This window comes from Dipodomys merriami, unplaced genomic scaffold, assembly GCF_024711535.1.
Source record: "Dipodomys merriami isolate MVZ:Mamm:240054 unplaced genomic scaffold, mDipMer1.0.p SCAF_10, whole genome shotgun sequence".
Taxonomy (NCBI): Eukaryota; Metazoa; Chordata; class Mammalia; order Rodentia; family Heteromyidae; genus Dipodomys; species Dipodomys merriami.
Genome location: NW_027202271.1, coordinates 7,390,392 through 7,416,334, shown reverse-complemented (window position 1 = coordinate 7,416,334; position 25,943 = coordinate 7,390,392). Strand labels below are relative to the sequence as shown.

Here is a 25,943-nt window from a genome sequence, read left to right as displayed (position 1 = left end):
GACTCCATGGAATGACATCCCAATGCAAATGTGGAGCAGGCCCAGGTGGTCTTTCTATTCACTCTATCAGGAGCTCTTCTGTCTGAAGAGAATTGACCAGCATATGGGAGTCACATTCTGTTCCTTCTGCAAGCTAGTGGGGTGGAAGCTCAGCTCAGAACTGGGCTGATTCTCTCAACAGAAGATAGCCAGTGGTGTCAGTCAATGTGTGCCTGAATGCCTCTTGCCTCAGTGTGCATTCACTGCTCTGCTGTGCATTCATATAATTGCTTGACTGCTCGCTGAGGGTGGTGTGCGAGACAAAGCAGCCACTTCTGGAAGTAATTGAACTCCATTCTCATGTCACCCTTGGGGATGCAAATCTGACCTTCACAATAGATTCCTCTGTGGGAGGCAGCAAAGCCCTGCTGTCTTCTGAGCCCCAGAGCTGTGGTGAGCTTCCAGAAGACCCCAGGCTTTGGCCGGAGTGGAGCCTCACTTTAGATGAAAATGGCTATACCACAGCTTGCTGAGATAAGATCATTAACTACTACTGTTAAAAAGCACACTACTAGCCAGGTGGGGTGGCTCCTACCTGTAATCCTAGCCCCTCAGGAAGCTGAGATCTGAGGATTACCAGTTCAAAGCCAGCCTGGGCAGGAAAATCCTTGAGACTCTAATCTCGAATCAACTGCTCAGAAAAAGCAGGAAGTGACACTGCGGCTCAAGTGGTAGAGCGCTAGCCTTGAGCACGAAGAGGCTCAGGGACAGCCACCAATCCCTGGCCCCAACAAAATGGGGGTGAGAATAACCTTCAATCTTGGTTCAGATTGAAATAGACCACAGAGTACTCTCCTGTCTGAACAAGCAAGCGAGTTCCACGTAAAGTATAAATGTGACAGCTACCACAGGATATTCTTTTCTATGGTTCTTTATACCTGTTATGTGTTCTGTAGCCTCTGAGCAGTTATGGGTTCTCATTTGATGATTTAAAGATTAAGTGGTTTATAGCTACCAGGAGTAGGCATTGTCCTTAATACGGTGAAAAGGAGAAAGAGAATCTATGACAAAGCTCTGTCATTTGAAGAGATCATAACCTAAGGATACCCTAGACAATCTGAGCAGCTCTGATGGAAGCAGCTAGTAAAGAATGCATTCTTTCATGTATTTGGGAGAATCAGGAAAGACTGCTTGAGAGATAGGTAAATTTGATCATAGCACAACTGTAAGAGGCAACTTGATAGCTGCTTTTGCAGGGTGCTGTGAATCAATTTCGTGCGTGTCCCCCAATTTTGTACCTGTGCCCTTCACAGTCGCCTTGGGCTCCAGGAAAGAGAAGATTCACCGATAAATATTGTGTGTGGAAGAAAAACTGCCTCTCAAACAGGCAATTCCTTTTTCTGATCATCTCAAAGAACACAGCTAAAACTCAGTAGATGGCCTGTCAGACAACTTGTCCCCACGGGACAGGGTGATTGCTTCTCAGGACCTCTTCCAGAGAGAGTGCTAATGGCCAGCCAGTCCATGCTTGTGACGTGGAATGACTGCAACTCTCCTCCATTTCTCCTACTTGACCTGAAGACAATGTGTGTTTCCTGAGGATGGCTGCCAAGGTCTTGAAGTGCTGGCTTCCTATGTCTACCATGGACGACATTTCCTTCCTCTGCTCTGTCTCTTTATTTGGCCCATGAGGCATATGGACAGCCCTAACTTGGGACTACTCCTGGACTCTGGGCCTGAGATCTAAAAGATTGGCCTCACTGTAATCATAAAACACATGCTAATGCTAATTACACCTGATGGGGTGATTTTCATAGACCATGGTGAGCCCCTGGAGATTCTGAACGAGGGAAAGGCATTGTTTGGTATTCTTTAAGAACATGTATATATGTATTTGACATTATAGACAGTGCCTGATACTAAGAAGGAATCTCAGGGGTCATATCTTAGCCTCCGGGAAGCTGGGATGTGCCAAGGCTTGGCCATGACAGGCCCCAGATGATTTTCTTGCTGCTAATTATCAACTGTTCTTGCTAATACCAGGAACACTGTTAAGTTACTGCAACTACTGTAATGCTTACTCTTTTTTGGTGGTATTAGTGTTGCTTTTTTGCTTCAGGCTGGTGCTCTGCCACTTAACCCAGAGCTCCACTTGTGGCTTTTTTGCTGGCAAATTGGAGATGAGTCTCATTGAGCCTCTCAGACTAGCTTTGAACTATGAGCTTCAAATCTCTGCCTCCTGGGTAACCCTGGATTTCAGGAATGACCTACTACAGCCTGGCTTTCTTGTTTCCTTATATGCTGATTTTCAGAATAAGTGCATAGAATACCAATACATAATTGTGTTCATCATGTTTTTTGTGTGATACATTCTTTCCATACCAATAAATATCTCACCCTAAAATTCATACTTTTTAACTTAATTTGTCAAAATCTGACATTAATCAATATTCTGCTTTTGTCTCAGAGGTTGGCTAGAGAAAGGAAATAGAATTCAGGGGTCACGTCCTAAGTCATCACAATTTTGTCCTTAAAAGACAGCATAAAAACTCATCTGAAGAGCCAGAAGCCAATGGCTCACACCTGTAAATCCTAGCTACTCAAGGGGCTGAGATCTGAGAATCACGGTTAGAAGCCAGCACATGCAGGCAAGTCTGGGAGACTTACCTCCAATTAACCACCAAAAAGGTGGAAATGGAGCTGTGTCTCAAGTGGTAGAGCACTAGCTTGGAGAAGAAAAAAAAAAGCTCAGGGACAATGCCCAGCACTGGTCCTGAGTTCAACCCCCAGGACCAGCACAAAAAAATAAAAAAAAATTAAATTAAATTAAACTTCCAACTCTGAAGGAAAGACATAGTAGGGGCCAATTTTTTACCTGAATAGTTTCATTTATTTTAACTCAGGTAGAGAGATTAGCAGCATCTTGTGACTAATGATCAATGACTTCTAAACCATGTCAATACCTTTATAGAGTTCAAGCATAATGAAAACTTAATGAAAGCTTCGTGGTACATTAACTTTCTATGAGAAATATACATAAGAAATGTGTGCTCAGCAGTTGCATGACTCCATCTGAGCCTTACAGGGAGTCCTGACTTAAGAATTTCTCTTCAGCAAACACTGAAGATCTATTTTGTTAAAAGCCCTGTATTAAGCAACTCTGTGGGGTACTGAAATGATATATGAAGTGGATATTTTCCTCAAGGAGTCTTTAGGATAGATGCTAATTTACTTATGTTTAATCCTGAAGAGATTTGAAAGTCAAGTTCAGAAAGCTGTAACCCCTGACTGGCAGAAGGAGCTGATGGTACACAGTGCTAGCATTCACAGTCACTGAATGTGAAAATTTTAGCTCTTGAACACGATTGTGAGTACGAATGTGACTATGAATATCTACTATATGCATAACGCTTGTCTGAGAAACTAGAAAAAGGAGGAGGTGAGCATAGAAGACATAGAATCTGCTCTAGAGAAAAACAACAATTAAAACACGAAGCACCTGCTCAAAGTTCAACACGGGAGGCTTAGACATTATTTTGTGTGTGTGTGTGTGTGTGTGTGTGTGTGTGTGTGTGTGTGTGTGTGTGTGTGCGCGCGCGCGCGCGCGCACGCACATGCACACAAGCCAGTTCTAGGGCTTAAACTCAGGGCCTGGGTGCTGTCCTTGAGCTTTTTTGTTCAAGGCTGGCACTCCACCTCTTGAGCCCTACTCCTACTTCTGGTTTTTTGCTAATTAATTGGATTTTCCTGCCTGGTCTAGCTTTGACTCGAGATCTTCAGATCTCAGCCTCCGCCCCTCCCCCCCCCCAGTAGCTAGGATTTATATGCATGAGCCACCAGCACCCAGCTGACCACCTCCTTCTTGAGCCAAACATTTTAAAATGTTTTAATATGGGTTAAACCTAGTGAAGCCATATGATTGACAACGAAAACTGGGGGGAAGGAGCAAAGAGAGCTGTGGGTACTGGGCAGCCAACTGCCTGGGGCCTCCTCTGTCTCCCACAGGGACTTACACAGCACGATGGCTGTCACGTGTTCTCCATTTTTGTGCTTGTAATTTGTTTGGACCTGTGTTTCTGCAGTTCTGTTCAAATGCTTAAGGTTTTCCAGGGGCCATGGAAAGAGCTCCATTCATTCGCACAGGTAACTCTGTCAGCGCATCATCCTGAGTGGAGAAGAAACAAGATGGCTGCATGGAAGAGCATCCCAGCAATAAGAGTCTCTGTTGAGATTAAGGAATCAAATGGACATTTTTTTTGGTGGTCCTGGGATTTGAACTCATGGACTTGACTCATTCCATTTGTTTGCTTGAGCCATGCCTCTACCCCCTGCTTTTTAGTGTGTGTGTGTGTGTGTGTGTGTGTGTGTGTGTGTGTGTGTGTGTGTGTGTAATGGAGTCTTGAGGCATTTTCTGTCTGGACTGGCCTTAAAACCTGAGCCTCTGGATTTCAGCCTCCTAAGTAGCTAGGAATACAGGCATGAGCTACTAGTGCCTAGCTAAGGGGACAATTTGAAACTCCAAAAAGCCCTTGTTAGGTTTACTTTGCTGTTCCTTTGCTCAGACCATGAAGTTCTGTTCGTGGCAGAGACACATGCTCAAGAGTTCATTTAGCTGGGGTTAAATGTATATTTACAGCAAGACTTTAGTCTTTCCTTCTGATGAAATCATAGTAGGAGGCGAGGCAAGAAGGTTACTTAGATGGCTATGTGATCACTCTGTGTATGTATAATATTGAATATATATAATCATGTACCATTATTTATAACTATATATATCTATCATCTATCATTAATCTATTATGTATCATCTACCTATGACTATCATTTATGACTATGTATAACTACTATCTATCTCTAATCCACATATCTATTGTCTATATATCATCAGTTCATCTATAATCTATCTGTAACTATCATCAATCCATTTATCATCTATCTATCTATCTATCTATCTATCTATCTATCTATCTATCTATCTATCTATCTATTTTTCCTCTATCTAAAACTTGTTAGTATTAAGGATTTTCACAAAATTATTAGCAACATTTTACTTCAAAATATTTCACAACTTTGGCACAGTTGGAATCATAACAGTCATTTTCATTCTTGTCTTCTTTAAGCTTTAAGACTAGTGCAGCCAGGGCCCCAGTGGCTCACACCTGGAATCCTAACTATTCAGGAGGCTGAGAGCTAGAGGATCCTGGTTTGAAGCCAACTGGGGCAGAAAAGCCTGTGAGATACCATCTTCAAAATAGCCAGCAAAAAGTCAGACTGAACATATTGCTCAAGTGGTAGAGTGACAGCCTAGCAAGTAAGTGAAACAATATAGCACTGTAGAGGACCTAAGTTCAAACTCTAGCACCAGCATTAAAAATAAAAAAAGAAGAGAACAATCAAAGAAGACTATTGCTGATGGCTTTGTTTCATTTACTTTTCTAAAAATAAAATTTAAATGAATTTACTTGTAACTAATAACTCATTTTTGTCCAGACTTTATTTTTTTACTACTGGTGTTCAAATTGAACAAGACACCAAAGTTTGCTTCAGGCAATGATTCATTCCCTGCCTGTGAAAAAATATGCACTAAAGAGCTTGAAACCAGTTAAATATGTTTACTTCATTCATGGAAAAGTCATAGCCATTAAAGACTATGTGTTTAGTATATACCATGATAAAAAGTAGTGTGTGTTCTTAACACGGACTTAACACTAACCTATTCTTAACACTGACCTAAATATTTGGAAAGTAGGATATTTATTCAAGCCAGGAATGGAGACTTATAGATGTAGCTGATAACTGATAAACAAAAAAGCAAAATTAAAAACATGGTAGGGAGTCTATGTTTATGATCTCCTGGCAGAACACATTTGAATATGAAAAATTCACCACTTATTCAGGAAGCAGAGCTAAGATCACATCAGATTGAAAGCTTCAGACTTTGCTCCATTTTATGCAAAGCAGTTCAAGTCGCATTTTCTAGGGGGGAAAAAAGGCCATTTTTTTCCTACCCGTCAGTCAAATATTCAAACTGTAATTTGTTCCAGAAGTTTTTTGTTTTATTTAAACCAACATTAATGGGCTTTTTTCCCCCTGAGTATATGCCAGTACTGGGGTTGAACTCAGGGCCATGCACTTTCACTTGGCTTTTTCCACTCAAGGCTGGTGCTCTACCACTTGAGCCACACCTCCAGTTCCTGCCTTAGCTGGTTAATTGGAGAGAAGAGTCTCACAGACTCTCTTGCCCAGGCTGGCTTCTAACAGTGATCCTCAGATCTCAGCTTCCTGAGTAGCTAGGATTATAGGCATGAGCCACAGTTCTCAGCTCGCTCGCGCTCTCTCTTCTAAAAATTAGTTCTGAATATAGGTGATATAGAGCTATGCTATCGAAAGAAATCAGCCAGTGCTAGGAATTGTGACGTGTGAAATACTACTAATTGATGTTCGTTGCTCGTTGCAAGGCAGACATGATTTGTAGTGTCTACTAAATATTCACATTTTTAAAGGCTTGCTCAGAACAGCTTCCTGAAATAATTTAATCTTGGGCTGTGCAGGTTCACTGATGATGGTACACATTGTATTTGCTTAGTTCTGGAATCAGATCCAGGGTGGAGAAGCAAGCCCCAGGGATACTCCTCTCACTACATCCATTATGGCTAATTGAAAGGCAGTGGTGAGTGAGAAGGCACAGATTTTAGACAAAGGCAGCCTTCCAACTTCTGGATGTTCATTCATGTTTTTGCAAGCTGCAACTGGTGCTGGCCAAAAGAAGCATATGCAGTTTCAACCACTCCCTATGCTGCACATTTATTTTTTGGGGGGGTCAGTCGTGGAGCTTGAAGTCTGGGCCTGGGCACTGTCCCCTCAGCTCTTCAGCTCAAGGCGAGCACCCTACCACTTGAGCCACAGCGCCACTTCCAGTTTTCTAGTGGTGTACTGGAGATAAGAGTCTCACAGACTTTCCTGCCTGGGCTGGCTTTGAACCGTGATCCTCAGATCTCAGCCTCCTGAGTAGCTATGATTACAGGCGTGAGCTACCGGCGCCCGGCCGATGCTGCACATTTTTAACTTGCATGTGCAAACACAAGTTAAAATTTGTTACATCAGCCTAAATCAGATGTCACATCTCCAGGCTCTCGTCTCCTCCTGTGGGTCCTAAGTCGTTTGAAAATGTTGGTGTTAAAGGACGCCGGTGGCTCATGCTTGTCATCCTACTTACTTAGGAGGCTGAGATCTGAGGATCATGGTGCAAAGCCAGCCTGGGAAGGAAAGCACATGAGACTCTAACCTCCAACTAACCAGCAAAAGCAGAAGTGGGAGTGTGGCTCAAGCTCTTTAGCAAAAAGAGTGTGGCTCTTTAGCAAAAAATCCTGGGGGAGGATGTGAGGCCCTGAGTTTAAGTTCTAGTACCAGCACTTGCACGCATGCACATGTAGGCATATGCACACACACATACACAAAGGGAAACTAGGTCAGATTTACAAAGTGTCAAGGGACACTAAATAAAAAAGTCATCAGCACAGAAAAATCACCTTCCTTGAAACATGGGATGCATATGTATATATGCATATTCCATTCAGATCTCTGAATAAAACAACTAGCATTTGTCTAAATTCTTGGTACCAACTATTTTAGTATTTTACCAACCATTTAGGGATACAGACTGACCCACTGTAACAATGAGATGCAAAGACACTATGTTGAAAAATGAACTTTACAATTTAGGTGGGGGGTGGGGTGGGGTGGAGGGGTGTAGTTGTGGAGGTAGGAGGGAAGGGATGGTAGGGGGAAAACAAAAGAGGAGTAACAATGCTTGATAGGAAAGGTACTCATTGCCTTGCTCATGTAACTTGTAACCCCTCTGTATAATGTTTTTACAATTTAAAAAGTATACAAGAAAAAAGAAAAATTTTGTTGGAGTTTGAATTTGGGACCTTTTGCTAACTCAGCTGGCTTACTTGGATGGTGCTCTACTACTTGAACCATGCCTCCAGCCCAGCTTTTTGCTGGCTATTTTGGAGACAGAGTGTGGGCTGGCTTTAGACCTCCATGCTCCAGATCTCAGGCTTCTGAGGAGCTGGGATTCCAGATGTGAGCCACTGGCGCCTGCCCATTCAGCCAACCCTTTGAACTCAGGACACAACTGGATTCCTCAAGTATTTATAAAGCCCTGCTGTGGCTCTTTGGAGGCCACACCAAGTACCACCGTCCTCAACCCTGTCCCTGTCCCTGCTGCCCCAAGGTGAAATCTCTATAATTTGCTTCAATTCCTGTGTCTCTCAAACCTTCTCTATCAAATCCTTTACCCAGTCATGATTGTGGCTGAGGGCTGGCCTCACAGTTTTCCCTTCCCCAGCCAGTTCTCTCATCCCCGTCTTATTTCTCTCTCCCAGTTCCTGAGATTCTCCTTTGCGCCTGTCGTGACTGGTCATCTCCCTCACTAGATCTACCTATAGGAGCCTCCAGGGGTCATCCAACAACCAATTCACAACCAGACACTCATGGCTCATGTGGCAGCTCCTTACTTCATTGGAAAGAAAAATCAAGACTCTCTTCCTAAACCTACAGTGAACATCTCCTGCCCTGTCTCACTGATAACAACCCTGATTCCCTGCAGACAAACATTAAATCTAATTTTGTGGCTTCATCCCTTGTTGTTGATAAAGAAAAAAATGGTTAGCTGTGAGGCTTGAACTCAAGGCCTGGGTGCTGTTGCCTGAGCTTTTCCCTCAAGGCTAGTGCTCTACAAACTTTGAGCCACAGTGCCGCTTCCAGTTTTCTGGTGGTTAATTGGAGATAAGTCTCGAGGACTTTCCTGTCCAGAGTGGCTTTGAACTGTGACCCTCAGATCTCAACTTCCTGAGTAGCTAGGATTACAAGTGTGAGCCACTTGCCCCCTGCTAGCTCATAATTTTGAAGATGGAAGGTCCAGCCTTGGGCAGAGGCAAGGGTGGAGGGACTCTTTGTGGCTACATTCTAACACATCAAGGAAGTGGACCAGGGTCACCTGCCAAGGCCAGGGTCCAGATACCCAGAACGGCCAGGTACCTAGAACAACCCAATCTCTTGAGAACTCACACACTTGTTGGGATCAGCATTAATCCCTCCCAAGGGTTATATCCTTGGGCCTAAAGCCTTCCACCTCTCAAAGGCTCCCTAGTGCCTCTGTACTGGAGATGGATCTTCTTGTGTGTGAATTCATGCAGGACACACCGAAGCCACATCTAAACACTTCTGGTTCCAAAAGTCCAGTAAGGCTCCTAACCATATAGAGAACAAACCTCTCCCCTCTCCACTCTGCATGAAAAGTCTCCCAACTTGCTTCCCCCATGCAGGTCACTCATTCCCCACTCCCTGAGGCCCTGAGCTCAGCCCCACGCAGGCCCACAACCCTCCGTGCAGCCCCAGGCTGAGACTCCTTGGTTTTTCACTCTCTTGCTGGCCAGAGCACTGTACCCCACAGTCCCCCTTTCTTTCTGAGGTTTTCTTGTCACATCCTTAGGCCTCGCCCTCTTCCTTCCCTGCCAGCAAACACCTTTCACCATGTGCTTTAAGGACAGGTTCTAAAGAGGTGTATCCTGTGGAAGGTCAAGGTCCCATTTCTTTTAGTAGTAAGGCCCTCTTTTGTCTGTGAAGTATTGGGATTTGAATTCAGGACCTTATCTTGTTAACGTAGGCACTTTGCCACCAACCCACACCTCCAGCTCTTTTTTGTACTTTTAAAAAAATAAAAGTGTGTACCAGCCTTGAGCCACAGCTCCATGTCTGGCTTTTCTTGTTCAGGGTGGCTTTGAACCCCCATCCTCCTATCTCAGGCCCCTGAGTAACCAGGAGAACACATGTTGACCCACCAGTGTCCAGCTTTGTACTGGTTATTTTTTAAAGATGTCTTTGCTTTTTGCTTGGGCCTGTACCTGGATTGAAGTCCTGCTATTTTTCACTTTCCATATAAGTCAGGATGATAGGTGTGCCCCACCACACTTAGCTTCTTCTGTGGAGATGGGAGTCTCATGGACTTTTCTGCCCAGGCTGTTCTGGAATCACGATCCTCCCTATCTTAACCATGCATGTAGCTAAGATTCCTGGCATAAAGACACCTGGACTCAGGCTTCAAGGTCCTGTCTGCACTCCTAGAACCTCCACTGGGCTCACATCAGGCTTCACTGGTGGAATGAGTTCAATAGGTCTGGGTATTTCACTGGATGGTCAAAGACTGGGTAAATTTACTATGCCGGTTGCTAAAAAAGCACTAATGCTTTGCAATGATTTATAAGAGGCACATTTGATACTCACAAATCAAATTATTTTAATTTAATTTAAACAAATGTCTTATTTCTGACATTGAGACAATCAAAATAAGCATTGATGGAATGGGTGTTGCTTCACCAGAAATTAGAATAATCAGCACATGACTGAAATGGGAACATTAGCCCATCATTTTATTCTACTCTAGCTAAAAGGGGGAACAGCAAGCAATAATTCATTCTAAGTTTTTCTCTTTTTTTGCTACAGAGCTAGAGGCTTTTTTTAAAAAAAAGTATTTGCTAGAAAGATTGAAATAGATTTTAAAGTCTAAGCAACTTTCCATCTGTCAAAAAGTTAGTAACACTCATTGTGGGTTTATCTCAGGTGTAAAATCATCCTAAAGCTTGATGCATAGCCTACAAAATGATGAAAATTGAGGGGAAGGGGAAGGTTGGGAGTGATGGGAGAGAATAATAAAAGAGGTGACACTGATCAAGACACACTGTAATCATCGCATGCGTTGTTGAATGACAACTCCTTTATACAAAATACTTAAAAGATAATTTTTAAAAATCATCCCGAAGCAAAACACATTTGGGTGAAAATTCAACCAATACTTTTGAGATATTTTAGAATAATTCAATTATATAGCCAATTGTATATCAGTATACCTCAATAGAAGAATTTGTATCATACTGAGATTCCATACTTTTGGAGGGTCCACATTTCCCCCAGCCAATAGCCTTCCTACCAAGTGAATAAAAAATTAAAAGTTAGAGGAAGCCAGGGGCTGGTGGCTCACCCCTGTAAACCTAGTGACACAGGAGGCTGAGATCCAGAGAACTGCTCTTAGTTTGTGAGACTCCAACTCCAATTAGCCAGCAAAAAAAGCTGGACTGGAATTAAGGCTCAAGTGATAGAGCACCAGCTAACAACACACAAGCTGAGTAATAAAGAGGACCTGAGTTCAAGCCACAGTACAAACACAAAACACAGACACACAGACATATGGACAGACACACACACACACACACACACACACACACACACACACACACACACACACACACACACACACACACACCAAAACAAATAACAAAAATCCAAAAGCCAGGGAAGAGAACATTTCTACACGTGAATAATTAGATACAAATTAAACAACAAGCAGACTTTATTCAGTATAATCAGATGCAAAGGCTTTAGCACAAAGAAATGGTTAATGGTATTCAAAGAACACAGGAAGAATACAGGAAGAACACAGTTGTTCTCCAAATGGGCCTCTTCCTGGTCTGGACACCAACCTTTGCCACAGCTGTGGTAGAAACCCGGACAGGAGGTTGGGTTCTGCCTATATCCTTCTGCTTTTCCACTCCACTAGTGTCAAGAAGTAATTCTCGGTTTGTTCTTTGATATTTGTCTTGGCCTCATTTTAATTGAGGTCCCCCAGTCACAATGTACTGATTGTGGGTGTGTGCCAGTAATGGGGCTTGAACTCAGGGCCTGGGTGCTGTCCCTTAGCTTTTTCACACCAGGCTGGTGCTCTACCACTTGAGTCTCAGCCATACTTCTGTCTTTTTGCTAGTTAGCTGGAGACTAAGAGGCTCACAGATTTCTCTACCTAGGCCAACTTTGAACCAGGATCCTCAGATCTCAGTCTCCTGAGTAGCAAAGATGACAGGTGTGAGCCCTCAGCTCCCAGCTTAATTTTTTCTTTTTTTGTCAGACATGGAGCTTGAAGTCAAGGCCTGGGCACTGTCTCTCAGCTCTTTTTGCTCAAGGCTAGCACTTTACCACTTTGAGCCATAGCACTACTTCTGGTTTTCTGGTAGTTAACTGGAGATAAGAGTCTCATAGACATTCCTGCCTAGGGACAGCTTTGAACTGTGATCCTCATATTTCAGCCTCCTGTGTAGCTAGGACTACAGGCATGAGCCACTGGTTCACTCAATTTGGTTTTGGTGTGTGGGTCTGTGTGTTTGTGTTTTGTGCTTGTAGTGTGGATTGAACTTGGGGCCTCCTGCTTACTCAGCTTGCTGTGATTTTTTAAAATAATTCCCCAGTTATTTATCTCATATTTATCTGCCCTTATCCTAGTTCACACTACTAATCCTGTTTACATGATACCTGTTTACATGGTACTGCTCATTGTCTAGGCAGTTCAGTTCAAACACTAGGCATGACATTTAAAAGGCTTCCTTCAATACACTGCAATTCAATCAATCAACATTCATTTAACATATTATATACCAGATATATGCTAAGGCATAGGGATATGATTATCATTGACTTATTAATGTGGGACAAAAAAAAACCTCAAACAGGATAGGTACTGGCTATATAATGTAGGGTGAACTTGCATCTCCTTTTTTTTTTTTACAAAATGTAAAAATGTTCTCTTGCCCTACATAGATAAGAATGTCTAGGAAAGTTACAAATTTAAAAAAAATGTTTAGCAATCTCCAAAGAAATAAACAATCATACAGGTTTTAGTTATCCTGAAAATAAATACAGCCAAGTGAAAAAGGGAAGTCACAATTACACACTTAACATCAGACATGGTGGGCTGGGAAGGTAGCCCTGGGTTCAATTCCTCAGCACCACATAAGCAAAAAGAAAAAAGCTGGAAGTGGCGCTGTGGCTCAAGTGGTAGAGCATTAGCCTTGAGCTGAAGAGCTGAGGGACAGCGCCCAGGCCCAGAGTACAGGCCCAACGACTGGACACCCCCTCCAAAAAACAACAACAACAACAACAACAAAACACATCAGACATGGTGGCTCATGCCTGTAATCCTAGTTACCTGAGAGGCAGAGACTAAGAGGACTGGGATTTTAGGGCAGCCCAAGCAAAATCTGAGAAGGACTCCATCTCAATAGATAAGCGGAGTGTGGTACCAAGTGTCTGTGGTTTTGGCTACAAGGGAAGCACAGGCAGGAGAATGGCAGTCCAAGGACTTTGGACCTGGACAAAAATGCAAGACCCTGTCTGAGAAACAACTAAAGCAAAAAGAAAGAAAGGGGGGGGGGTGGCTCCAATGTACTCATGATGGTTGAGTGCCTAGTAAGCATGAAGCCTGAAGGGAGGACAAGGGGCGGGGGCAGGGGAGGGATTCACTTGAGCAAGCTAGTGTCTTGCTAATTAGGGTCTGTAGTGAGTGGCCAGGAAAGACAACAAACTTCTACCTAAAGGAATTGGGCTTAATACTGAATGGTGAGACTGAATTGAGACTATCTTGGTGCACATACTGACCACAATGGAAGGTATTATTAGAGATAAGATCACTAAGTGTTTTGAAAGAAAATGACACCAAACTACTTCACCAATTAATATGCATGATTAATGTCACAGACCTCTCTTACTGGGATGGAGTTTGAAAGGAGCTAGAATGAAAACTGCTCACCCAATTATAATATTATTAATATGGTTATTTAACTACAATAAACCCTTGGGGTGCATGGGTTAAAGGCTTCAAGCAGTCCACTGTTGAGGACAATATATACCTGCTTAGAATGCATGGAATTCAGGACTATGGTGCAGATGCTTGTTTTTGCCATAATACTACCCAACTAAGTCTAAAGACATGCCTTTCATCAAACCTAAACATTTCACTTCACCATTTCAACTAAACACCTTTTATTTTTTTTTGCCAGTCCTTGCAGCTGTCCCTGAGCATTTGTGCTCAGTGTTGGTGCTTTGTCATTTGAGCCACAGCTTCCCTTCTGGCTTTTTGGTGGTTAAACAAAGATTAAAAAAAAAAAATCTCATGGACTTTGCTACCTGGGCCGGCTTCAAACTGTGATTCTCAGATCTCTGCCTCCTGAGTAGCTAGAATTATAGGCATGAGCTGCGGGTGTGTTCATGCCTCTAGTCTGACTGCTGCCATTTGCAGCCCAGTCAGTTCCAGTATTTGTATAAAATATGATCATATTAATATTGCTGAAAATGTAGACCAGCCAGACCACAGCTAATTTGACAGCTGTTCCCAGATTTCTCTTATGGTCAAAGTCCCAGAATAGCTTGTGTCATCCTTGTGACCAGGGTCAATACGAAAAGAATGTTTCTCACTTTCCTGTCTCTCCAGGGATGATGTTGTACACAGCACTCAAATTACCCCCTGAGGTCCCAGTGCGGTCAAACTCCCACAAGGACATAAACTCCAAAAGAATTTATCTAATATTATTTGGAAAAATTGAGTTCCTTTGGAATTTTATAAAAGATAAATATAGATCTTTTAAGAATGTGACTCTAAGATGAGTACTGGTGGCTTACACCTGTAATCTTGGCTCTCTAAGGGCTCAGTCCTCTTCAAACCTCTGTAATTCATGAGAAGAGTGGTGGCTCATGCCTGTAATCCTTGTGACTCAGGAGGTTGAGACCTGAGGATCAAAGCCAGCTCGAGCAGGAAAGTACATGAGAGTCTTACCTCCAGATAACCACCACAAAAGCCAGAAGTAAAGTGGTGGCTCAAGTGGTAGAGCACAGGCTTTGAGTAAAAATGCTCAGGGACAGCACCCAGGCCCTGAGTTCAAGCCCTAGGACTGGCATATGCACAGAGTAAAAATGTGACTCTATCATACTTCCAAAAAAAAAAACCAAGTATACAACATTTACTCTACCTCAAAGATTAAAAACCTCAGGAGATTACAGGGGAGAGGCCAGGTGCCTGGCAATGCCAGTGGACGGGTTTTATTTTTACTTCTTACACATCTAAGAATGTAATTCAACAAATGTTTTGTGAGCATCACAGAACTATCTTGCTGTTCTGTGATTTGTCGAGCACATAGACAACATCAGTAAATATAAGATAATCTAGGAAGCCCAGGCCTTCTCAAATCACTATGGTTTTGGCTTACCATCACGGCCAGATTAATTATTGGCTATCACAGGGCATAAAATGAGCCATTAGGATAGCTCATCAGAAAGCCAAAGAAAAAGACCAAGCAAACATAAAACCTAACATGCAAGACATCTGATACAATTGACTCTAAAAATTCACCAAAATAATTCCTGACTCTAAACAACGTTAGAGCTATTAAATTCATCTTATAAAGATCAAACACATTTCAAAAGGAGATTGAATTTTAAAGCATGCCCTTATAAACCAGGAGAGTCTGTTTAGTAAACTAGCTCATTAGAGCACTTAATAAATGGGGCGATGTACCCCTCTAAATCTTGTGTTGGTACTGGAGAATTCTCATTTGCTCTTCCAGGGAAATAATCAATTGAAGGGCACATTTTTCTTCTCTTTGTTCTTTCCCATCAATTTTAATGGGTACAGGACATCAGTCACAGCAAATGTAATGGGACAAGAAGATGGATGAGTCCATTTGAAGCCACTGGTCACAGGATACAAGAACAGCCTCATCAGGTGACTCTGGTGGCTCAGAGTTCAACAGTAGGGGCCCAGGCCATATTTAGTAAGTTACAACTACGTTGCAACATGATTTGGTGTTGGTACTTAGCCCAATCAATCTCCAGATATAATCAACCCATTGAATCCCGTAGATGAGCCCTTCAAAGTCACAGGTTCCACTGGCGCTCCTCATTGTGGAAAGAATTAGCCACAGTTGGAGCAAGAGAAGAGAGACAATCTAGCCTTCCGGAAAGCTCATTGGGCCTTAGAAGTGATTTAAGTTTCCTTGGTAAGGAAAATTTGGTGATAGCTTGAAAATTACATCTACATATGGGAAAGATGAATTGCTGGACATACTGGGGGCTGAGTATTCAGTCTCTCCCTCTTTTAGAACTCATTCCCAAGGGCTGAAGCGTGGAGAGGTGAACTCCTCATGGCTCAACTCTTCCAGCTCTGCTCAGTCAACAATCTCACTCAAAATCTCTGTCTAGGGCTGTTGGGTGAATGGGGCTTGAACTCAGGGCCTTGAAGTCTCCCTTGGCTTTTCTGTTCAAGGCTGCTGCTCTACCACTTGAGTCCCAGCTCCACTCATCGAATGCTTTATTTTCATAACAAGTTAAGATCATCTAAAGGCTGTTCTAAATAAACTGTGAATATTTTAGATGTGTAGTTAGCTAAGTTTAAATAGAATGACTTTTTTAAGGATTTAGACACATGCAAAGAAGCTGCTTCTTATTTAGCTTCCTGGAAAGCATTATATTGACTAATTTAAGGAAGGAGCTTGATTCTCTTAGATCAGGATATTTGCTACAAATGATGGTTTACTTTTGTGGAGGATTCAAGGTAATATTAGATGACCCAATCACCCACTGGTGGGGCACTATGATGCTATTCATAACATGCAAATCGATGGCTCTCAAGATCCCATTAACTGTCTCATATGCACCTTCTAAAAGCAATCACTTACTACAGGATATTAAAAAAAATGAAACTAACCCTTTGTGAAACATGTTGAGAAAAATCTACATCTCAAATGAATGAGTGTTTTCTCCTCCCTCGCTTGCTTGCTCTCAGCATTGTTCTGTGATCTATGCAACAGAAATAATACTGGCCAAGAAGAGATACATCTCAAAGCTGTCAAGGCAAACGTGGAAGTGAGGAGCCCAAGTTTGAGAATTATTTTTCTTGGGAGAAATAAAAACTAGGTATTTGTGGTACTATGAAAAAGAGGAGAAAAGCACTGGGATACAGTCTTTTGCACATTTATAATACTATTGGTGGGTGCTCAAAGAGACCAAGGGGGAACATTGTGGTTACATTCCACCCATCCTAGACACAGAATCAATTTCCCAGCTGGAAAATAGACATCCTTCCAGGAGATTAGTTCAGGAAGTGATGAATGTGGAAATTGGCAGGGGAGCTATTTATATATACCCTTTGCTTTAAATACTTTTATTCACTGTTGTTTTAACTGTTACCAAGCTGCAATTTTCACCTTTTGGAACTTCATGAATAGAATGGAATGATAGTTTGAAAGAACTATAGGAAAACTTATTTTTACAAATTTGTGTCTGTCTTAATTTGAACATTTTTTTCATCAGTACTGGGGCTTGAACTCAGGTCCTGGGTTCTGTCCCTTAGCTTTTGTGCTCAAAGATTATGCTCTACCACTTGAGCCACAACTCTACTTCTGGAGTTTTGGTGGTTAATTGGAGATAAAGAGCCCCATGGACTTTTTTCTTTCCTGGGCTGGTTTTGAACTCCAATCCTCAGATGTAAGCTTCTTGAGTAGCAAGGATTATAGGCATGAGACACCTGAACTTACCAACAACTTTTTAACCTGGTTAGTATTCACATCTATCTCATAATCCTGAAAAAGAATGGGCAGTTACAAACGCTACCTAAATTTATTTGTTGATAACATACTATTTCCCAGTACATTGCACAAATGAATCTGTAATATTTACACATTTGTTGATGTCACTCATATTCATTGATGACCTTCTATTCAGAAGGTGGAAACGACTAAATAAAGCCACATAATCTATGGTTTATATTCTAAGAATGTTAGTGAGAATTTCACATATGATGAAATAAGGTTATAGTGAGGGGGAAGATTGTCTTGGTCTACTTTTTTTTTTTTGGTCCGGTCGTGGGGCCTGAACTCTGGGCCTGGGCGCTGTCCCTCAGCTCTTCAGCTCAAGGCTGGCACTCTACCACTTGAGCCACAGCACCACTTCTGGCTTTTTTCTTTTTGCTTATGTGGGGCTGAGGAATCGAACCCAGGGCCTCGAGCATGCAAGACAAGCGCTCTACCACTGAGCCACCTACCCAGCCCCTCTTGGTCTACTTTTTAATTCTACTGATTGTGTTCAATATGATATTATTATATCATCAATATGATTTGGGGCCTCACACTTTGGTTTGGCTCTTTCATCAAAAGCTGATGCTCAGCCACTTGAGCTACACCTCCATGTGAGCTTTTTGGTGGTTAGAGATAAGAGTCTCACAGACTTTTCTGCCCAGGTTGGTTCTGAACCACCATCCTCAGATCTCAAGCACCTGAGAAGTTAGGTTTATAGTCATGAACCATGGGCAATCAGCACTAATATTTTTTATTCTCAGAGCCAACCTGCATGAGTTAACAAACCCTGTCATTGCCAACTATTGGAACAATTATATTTCTTCTTAATTGTATCAAAAATCTCATACTCAACAATGAGTTCTGGGTTGCAAAAGAGGATTTACTGTCTGCACCTGTCCGTAAGGGCTTTGTTACAAATTAAACAAACACACTAGGTACTTTTCCTTTTTCTGTTTCGCCTAACATCTATGTTCTCCCTCAATATAGTATTCCTTCTGGAAATGAGATGCATCTTGCAATCAGTATGAATATAAAAATATTCACCTTAAAATATGCATGCCAACCATGACCCCTCAACTGCTCTTAAACTTGATGAGGAGCCTTGTAATTAAGATATATCTTAAAATAGATGACTTCAAGAAACACAGCGTATATAATTTCTTTAATGATTTTGTTTTCAAAGAGAACTCATTGCATATTAGTGACAATAATAAAGGAGTTCTTAGCTGGGTGCTGATGGCTCACATCTATAATTCTAGCTACTCAGGAGGCTGTAATCTGAGGATCATTATTTGAAGCCAGCCTGGGTAGGGTAGTCTATGAAAACTTTATCATCAGTCAACCACCAAAAAACCGGAAGTGGAGCTATTTCTCAAGTGGTAGAGTGCTAGCCTTGAGCAAAAAAGTTCAGGGACAGCACCAGGCTCTGAGTTCAGCACACATGCACATATGCATGCACACATGCATGCACGCACACATGCACACATGCACGCGCACACACAATGAATAAATGAGTGTTTTTCTTTAAATAAACACAATTGTTCCCCTGACCCCATGCCCTTTCCTTGACACTGTATTAAATTGTGGGTCAGACACCATGAGTTAGTAGAGTTGCTGAGGGGCAAGAGAGCTAAACTCAAATGAGAAAAGCATTTGAGTCTGTGTCCAATTGCGAAGCATTGTGAAAGAAGAGCCAGAAGCAGAGGAAGTTACTCTGTGGTGGGTTCAGAGGAATTTTCTCAGATAGTAAAACTTGAATTGAGTCATAAGACACTAACGTTTGTATGAGTATAAGCACTCTAGGCCAAAGGGACTTTGTGTTGACAGAAGAACCATGCTTTTAACCACCAAAAAAAAATCTAGAAATGGAGGCGTGGCTCAGGTGGTAAAGCCCCAGCCTTGAACAAGGACAGAGCCCAGGCCCTACATTGAAGCTTCAGTACCTGTGCATGCACACATGCACGTACACACACACAGATAGATACATGCACATACACATATATATATACACACAAAGAACAAGCTGGGAATGGTAGCACATTCTACAATCTCAGCTACACAGGACAGTCAAGGATTGAGGCTGATAAGGAGAAAATGCATGAGGCCCTATCTGAGAAATAGCTAAAGCCAACGGGCTGGCAGGGGGTGACTTCACAGTGGAGCATGCGTGGAGCAAGCACAATGCCCTGAGAGCAAACTCCTATACCACTAAAAACAATCAGCCCCCCTAAAAAAATAAAAACAAAAATAAAAAAGCAATGTTAAGCTGCTCTATAATATTCCTTTTACTACTCTTGCTCATCTAGAAATGTTCCTCCTTTACAATGACCAGTCAGGTCATTCACTTCTGAATCCTTCTAAAAGGATTTGTGCATGATAGTATGCGATACTATATACTCCTTGAAGACTGATTCTTTTTTATTTTTTTGGTCATGGAGCTTGAACTCTGGGCTTGGGTGCTGTCCCTGAGCTCTTCAGCTCAAGGCGAGTGCTCTACCAATTAAGCCACAGTACCTCTTCCCGTTTTCTGGTGGTTTATTGGATAAGAGTCTCACGGACTTTCCTGCCTGGGCTGGCTTTGAACCGCGATCCTCAGATCTCAGCCTCCTGAGTAGCTAGGATTATAGGCGTGAGCCACCTGAAGACTGATTCTTTAGCTTATGTTTCTTCTGCAACCTGGGCTACTACCTACCAGATATTGAACACAAACCAAGTGTGGTGTAATTATTTATTATTTATTAAGGGTGGGAGTGCAGAAAGGGAGGGAGGAAGGGTAAACAGATGCAATCAAGATATTCAGTGTACACTATGTGGAAAATGAACTCTGTAACCTGTGGGCAGGGAGGGGAGGGGAAAACTGGAGGAAAGGGAAGAAAGGGGTGATACTGCCCAAAAGAAGAGATGCACTGGGGCTGGGGAGGTGGCTCAGTGGTACAGCGCTTGCCTTGCATGCATGAGGCCCTGGGTTCGATTCCCCAGCACCACATAAGCAAAAAGAAAAAAAGCCGGAAGTGGCGCTGTGGCTCAAGTGGTAGAGTGCTAGCCTTGAGCTGAAGAGCTGAGGGACAGCGCCCAGGCCCAGAGTTCAGACCCCACGACCGGACCCCCCCTCAAAAAAAGAAGAGATGCACTCATTACCTGACTTACAAATCGCTTGTATTAATGCCTTAATAATAAAATTGTATTTTACAAAAGGAATATACTTTTGTGTATATGAAACTTGGCACCAGTGACATGCCTATAATCTTAGCTAGTTAGAAGGCTAAAGTCTGAGCATTGAGATTTCAAGCCAGACCAGGCAAACAGATCAGAGAGAGACTCTTATTTCCAATTAACCAGCAAAAAGCCAAAAATGGAGGTGTTGCTCAAGAGGCAGAGCATGAGCCTTGAGCAAGGAAGCTAAGGGACAATACCTAAGCCCTAAGTTCAAAACCCTAGTGCTAGAAACTATCATATATGTCATGTATGATATATGCATCTAACATGTTATCTATAAAACATACATATGTATATTTATGCACACATATGTAACATTGGTGGGTCATGCCTATAATCCTAGCTACTCAGGAGGCTGAGATGTGTGGATCATGGTTTGAAGCCAGCCCAGACAGAAAAAGTCTGTGAGGCTCTCAGCTCCAATTAATCACCCAAAAGCCAGAAATGGAGGTCTAGAGAAATGGTAGAGTACCAGTCTTGAGTAAAAAAGCCAAGTGACAGCTTAAGGCTCTGAGTTTAAACTCTAGTACAAAAAACTCGAGTACAAAAAAAAAAATTCTACTGTGATTTAATTATAGGAAAACATTGTCACTGATTAGAATGATGGTCTTTCATCTATAGATTTATTATGCTTTAAACCACACTAGGTGTTTCAGAAATTCTCTTTGTTCACATATCCTTAAAGAGGCTTTACTTAATTTTATTTTGTACCTGAAGCAGACTCTTTTAAGAGTCTTGAGAGTGAGCGATTTGTTCAGGAAGAAAAGAAAAACCTAATTTCCACTGAGATGTGAGGAAGTTTCCAGAAACCATTGCTTGTAGCATTTCTACAAAGCTTCATAAAGCAGAAGGGAGCTGTGGAGGAAAGGAGCTTTACAAGGACCCAAACAACCATAAAGCAAGATTTACAGCTTGTTAGAGAATGGCACAAATTAGCAATTAGATGTTAGATGTGGAAACACAGGAGACTATGAGGCTGCTACCTTTGAAGCCTTTTTATTTTTATTTTTTTGTGGAAGGAAACAATGAACTCTTTATAATAAACCCTCTTAAAGCTGGCACCCCACGGGGGGGGGGGGAGAGGTGGAATTAAGAAGAAAGAAATGGCTCCAGCTGGAAGAAGAAGGAGATGGGACAGGTTATATGGATGCCTGGTAATGTTGTGTTCAGATATGAAAAGCACAGCTGCGCAGGAAGAATCTGGAATTGTACATGTGAAGATCAAATTACTACCTAGTAATACTTTTCATCCATACTAGTCACAAGGAGATGACATTTCTTTAGAAAGATGTCAAAAATTCTTCAGGTGCAAGTGTTGGATGGATGAGAGAGAGGGAAAGAGAGAGGGGGCAGAGCGAGAGAGTGGGGAGATAGAGAAAGAAAGAGAGAGAGAGAGTCTCCAAAAGATTAAATGACAGAAGCAGACTCTGTACCCATGCTAATTTCCCTACCATGAATTTAATTTTTGTGTGCATGTGTGTACCAGACCCGGGGCTTGAACTCAGGACTTGGGTGCTGTCCCTGAGCTTTTTCACTCAAGGCTAGTGTTCTATCACTCAAGCCACAGCTCTACTTTTGGCTTTTTGGTGGCTAAGTAGTGATAATGGTTTCATGGACTTTTCTTCCCCAGGTTAGCTTGGAATTGGAATCCTCAGATCTCAGCCCCCTGAGTAGTTAGGATTACAGGCGTGAGCCACCTGTAATTATGAAGGTCTGAAAAGGATAGAGCCCATGGAGAGCTACAAGGCAGGGTGATTTAATTCTGGTGTCTTTCTTAATCATTTAATAAGATTGACTGAATACCTTTTAAAGGACTTGTGAAAATTCAATAGGTGAAATCTACTTATAAAAAAGGAATGTCCTGGACAGTGATTGACTGTGGATAAAGGATTTTTCACTATCAATTAATCTTTATACTTAATTACTTAATAACTCTGTACAGTTAAGAAACTACTGCTTGCTTATGGACATTCAATCAGTGGTTCTTATCATGACTGGAAATAGGTAAGACATAAGCATATATTGAGTATTTATGTGAAGAAGATCCTATATTTAAGAAGTGTCTTCAATAGTTAAGATAAGAATTTTCTAATTGGAAAGTTCAGGTGAGCTAGCTGGGAAGGTGGCTCAGTGGTAGAGTGCTTGCTTCATGCATGAGGCCCTGGGTCGATTCCTCAGCACCACATACACAGAAAAAGCCAGAAGTGGGCACTGTGGCTCAAATGGTAGAGCACTCGCCTTGAGCCTAAGAGCTCAGGGACAGTGCCTAGGCCCAGAGTTCAAGCTCCACGACTGACAAAAAAAAAAGTTCAGGTGAGTTGCATAGTTCAGTATCCCGTACATACAGCACATATATTACTTTAAATTCTCAGCCATGTATCTCTCTGTTATATGATATTGAAGAAAGAATTTTCCTACAATATTTCATCTAAACAGCTATGAAGTTAACACATGGATGGCCTTCTCTTAGGCCCAGATCAATTAATAGATGGAAATAAACTAAAAGTAAGGATAAGCCAGAGGTAGTTCATATCTGTGCTTCTAGCTACTCAGGCGACTGAGACCTACAGGATCATGGTTTGAGGCCAGCTGAAGCATCGGAGTCTTCAAGATTCCATCTTAAGTTAACTAGCAAAATGCTGGGCTGAAGGCATGGCTCAACTGGTAACATACCAGCTGTAAGCACAAAAGCACAGCAAAACTGGTACTGAGAAAACAAAAAATAAAGCAAAGAAATGCAAAGGTCTAGCAATGTGGCTCAGTGGTAGAGCACATACTTAGAACACCTCACCCCAGTTAGAATGGCAAAAATCAAGAACTCTAACAACAACAGATGCTTGAGGGGATGTGGACAGAAGGGAACCTTACTTTATTGTTGGTGGGAGTGTAAACTTGTTCAACCACTTTGGAAAGTAGTATGGAGGTTCCTCAAAAGACTCCACATAGAGCTCCCCTATGACCCAGCAATCCCACTTTTGGGCATTTACTCAAATGTTTACAAACAAGGCCACACTAAAGCTACCAGCACAACTATGTTTATTGCAGCATTATTTACCATAGCTAAGATATGGAACCAACCCAGATGCCCGTCAGTAGATGAATAGATCAAGAAAATGTGGTATATATACACAATGGAATTCTCTGCCTCCATCAGAAAGAATGACATTGCCCCATTTGTTAGGAAATGGAAAGACTTGGAAAAAATTATATTAAGTGAAGTAAGCCAAGCCCAAAGAAACATAGGTCCCATGGTTCCCCTTATTTGTAATATCTAGTATATGTACGAGTCAAGCAGAAAAGGTAAGATAAGATGATGTTAGGAAAATGAACCCTAAGATATGTATTTAAATTTTTTTTCTTTCATGCATTTGTTTATAACACATTTATAAGATTATTTCTTTGTTGCTTTGTATGTCCCTCCCCCACAGTATAACCCTGCTTTCACTGTATTTGATGTCGGTATAATTTGTGGAGGGGAAGGGGAAAAACAAGTCATTTAAATAGGGATACAGGTGGACCCGTTGCAACAATGAGAAGTACAAGTTGTCATGTCGAAAATGAGCTTTACAACTTTGGGGGGGGGAGGATTAGGTGCGGGGGGCCGGGGGAGGCTGGGAAGGGATGGGAAGGGGAAACAAAGGAGGCTACAATGCTTGATAAGAAATGTACTCATTATCTTGCCCATGTAATTTTAACCCCTCTGTACAGTATTTTCACAATAAAAAATAAATAAAAATTAAAAAAAAGAATGTATACACTCTTACACAGCCCCCCCACTCCCCCAAAAGAAGGTGATATATATACATAAATGATGTATTTATATAAATACATATAAGTGAAATATATGATCATCTAATCCTTCTAGTAGGCAAAAATACTTCACTTACTGACTTTGACTTATTAGAATCATTAAAAATATTTTTATAGAAAGTCTTTGCATATCAGCAACATTGGAACACTTAAGGTTTTCTTTCTCAAGGCTTTGTGTTTACTAGGCAGACACTCTACCACCAAGCTAGGCCTCATTAAAGGTTTCTTTCTTTCTTTCTTTTTTAAATTTTATTTTATTTTATTTTATTTGTGAACATACTGTACAGAGGGGTTACAATTACATGGGCAGGATAATGCATACATTTCTTACCAAGCATTGCAGCCTCCTCCTTTGTTTACCCTTCACATCCCTTCCTTTCTTTCTTTTTTTTAAGTCTTGGAAAGATAAAATTCTTGTTAGCTAAAGGCACATTTTTTCCTTCCTTCCTTCCTTCCTTCCTTCCTTGCTTGCTTCCTTCCTTCTTTCCTTCCTTCCTTCCTTCCTTCCTTCCTTCCTTCCTTCCTTCCTTCCTTCCATTCTCCTAAAGACTGGTGTTCCACCACTTGAGTCACAGCCCCCCCTCTAGCTTTTTGTTGGTTAACTGGTTAACTGAAGACTCTCAAAGCTTTCCTGTCCAGGCTGGCTTTGAGCCTGATCCTCAGATCTCAGCCTCCTGAGTAGTTAGGATTACAGGCAGGAGGCTCTTTCTATGTTCTCTACTAGCTCGCCCTTTGCACAGCCTCCCAATTGAATTCCTTCATTATTGTACAGTCCTCCATCCCTAATGTCTCAAACACTAAACCAAATCCAATCAGAATGCACACTCTCTCTCTCTCTTTCTACATACACACACATACACACACACAGTTACAGTCACATAAACGTAACACAACAAACAAAAATGAGAGACATTCTTTTTTTTTGTAACTTAAATTGCTGCTTGCTAAGTTTTTATTGAATATAATACATTACAAATGCACTTAAAAACAGATTGCTGATACAATTTTTGTGCTATACTTTGTTTGGCTTAAAAATACACCCTGATGCATGCACCCTGGTGCTGTCATTTTTAATGATAAATATAAATATATATGTCTAAAGTCTTATTTTTCTGATCCCATAATAATGAGCTTTATTTTCTTATTAAAATATATAGAATAATACTATTTTTCAAATACTTTTGCTATGGCCTGCTCTTTTCCGTGTCTGGGTAGACTGTCCCCCTCAAACTGTAGGCTTCTGTAATACTTATTGCTAATAATTCTCTACTCCAAGTTCATGCCTCTCTGTCACTTGTTTGCCATCTCCACAGACTTTGTCCCCTCCAATCCCTCCCAGGCTAGACTTCACCATCATGAGCCTCTGTGGAGTCATTGTCAGCATCCCTGTCGATTTCATGCTGCATTCGTCACATCACAGGAAACTCTGCTTTGGTGTCTCTCTCGGGTGTTTCTCTAAAACAAGGACTGCCACATTGATAT

General features: G+C 41.7%; 1 protein-coding gene and 1 non-coding gene across 6 annotated transcripts in view; both read right to left on the bottom strand.

The window, feature by feature from the left end:
* Pdzrn4 (PDZ domain containing ring finger 4) overlaps positions 1-25,943 on the bottom strand; it is a 400,873-nt gene that overhangs the window by 112,170 nt on the left and 262,760 nt on the right. The gene's annotated exons all lie outside the window — the stretch shown is intronic.
* Positions 18,249-18,375, bottom strand: LOC138806374 (small nucleolar RNA SNORA40). Its single transcript, XR_011365829.1, has one exon. It is a non-coding gene; the product is annotated as a small nucleolar RNA SNORA40 (small nucleolar RNA).